The following is a 1,929-nucleotide window of genomic DNA, read 5'->3' as shown; positions in this document are numbered from 1 at the left end:
GAAAGTGCGTCCGCGGAAGTTCGAAGTAGGACAGTTGGTGCTCAGGCGTATCCTACCTCATTGGGCTGAGGCAAAAGGAAAGTTCGCCCCAAACTGGCAAGGGCCATTTGTTGTAACCAGAGTTTTGTCCAATGGCGCTCTATATCTAACGGACGTGGAAGGAAAATGTGTAGAAATGGCCATCAATTCTGATGCAGTCAAGAGATATTATGTATGATTTTCTTTATCTTTGTGTCCCTGGTTGTATTTGGCATGTTTTGAGATTGAAATGATGAAGGCATTTTGTTCTGCTACCCAAACACTTTATCCTTTGTTATCCCTTTGAGCCTTATTATATTTCCTTTCGTATCCCTCTTTCGGAATCAATAACAAAACTCGAAAGCCCGAGCAAGGAAAGTCATCGGAGAAACAAGCAAAAAACAGTCCAAAAGAAAAGAAAAGAAAAGAGAAGAAAAAAAAAGAAAAAAAAAGAAAAGGAAAAGAAAAAAAAGAGAGAAAAGAAAGAAAAAAAGAAAAAAAAAATAAAATAAAATAAAATAAAAGAAAAGAGAAGGAAAAGAAAAGAAATGAAAAGAAAGAAAGGGAGAAGTAGAAGAAAAAAGATCGCCACAGTAAAGTAGTTCTATGGCCTGAACTACGTTCGACTTGATCCCGAAAGGGTACGTAGGCAGCCTCACTGAGGTTCAGTCACAACAGAAGAAAAAATCCAAGAATCCCCAAGAAAGAAACTGGGGCAGAAATTATGGTTGTCGCAAGGGATATGATTCCGAAAGTTGTAATGTTGAACCCACATTTGAATTATTTTGAACCTTTATACCTTTCTTTCTAAAACCCGTCCAAAAGCCACATTACGGTCCAAAGAAAGACCTTCTGATCAATTTCAAGAAATGTCAATACGGTTAGGGAAAGCGACTCATGTTGGAGACAACACTCTGGTGACAGAAGGAAAAGGATAAAATGAGAGAGTCTTATCGGTGAAAACCCTCACGGGCACCGTAAGGCGAGATGAGTTTGAGAGATATTAAAATGAGAGAGTCTTATTGGTGAAAACCCTCACAGGCACCGTAAGGCGAAAGTGAGTTTTTCAGTTGGGCAAATGAAAGAAGTCTGTGGTTAAAAGTTGTTGAAACATGGCAAAACAAGCAAGGTTTAGGTTTGGCGAGAATCGGGCGTGAAAGTATGAGACAACAAATGTGGTAATTGATAATTAATTGGTTGGACAGACTAGGCTGGAATCCAAAATGCATGGCACAATCAATGGAATCAGCCTTTCCGCTCAGATAAGTCCTGTCCTTTTTCTCTTCATTACAACTCATTCGTTTTCAGAGTTTTTCTATCCTCAAAACCTTCGAGGTCATTGCATTTCATTCTCTTGAAGTCTGTCTATAAGATGCTTTAGTGTCAGTTCTATTCAAAAACAAAAGAAGGATGTCAAAGCTAATTACCAGCTTCCCAGTTAGATGGCACAATAAGGTTGGGACATATCAAAAGAAAGTAAAACATGAAGGACCAATGAAAATCAATGGAATAATCAGATGGTTGTGAGGGAGAAGCAAGGTTCACAAGAAAGGAACATAAACACCAAACAGTGATACGAGGTAAAACATGTGGGTCATCAAGATCAGAGGGTTGAAAGTCAATTGGGAAATCGTGACAAGTCAAAGCAAGTCCAAAGAAGCAAGTCAGAGCAAGGTCGGAAACGGGAGCATGGCTTACAAGAATGCCAGCAGCTAACCACCATTTTACATTAACAAATTTTTCTTTGATTGGAACAGGGGCAGAAATTTTCGTTGTCTTGTATGTTTGTCGCAAGCAGGGAATACTGTCCAAGGTAGCAAGCAGGATCCCACCTGGAGAACAAGGGAATACTTTTCAAGCTTCAGCAATCAGGAGCCCACCTGGAGAACAAGGGATACTTTCAAGTTCAGC

Source organism: Nicotiana attenuata, chromosome 6 (genome assembly GCF_001879085.1).
Source record: "Nicotiana attenuata strain UT chromosome 6, NIATTr2, whole genome shotgun sequence".
NCBI lineage: Eukaryota > Viridiplantae > Streptophyta > Magnoliopsida > Solanales > Solanaceae > Nicotiana > Nicotiana attenuata.
Note: the sequence above shows the minus strand (reverse complement) of the source record.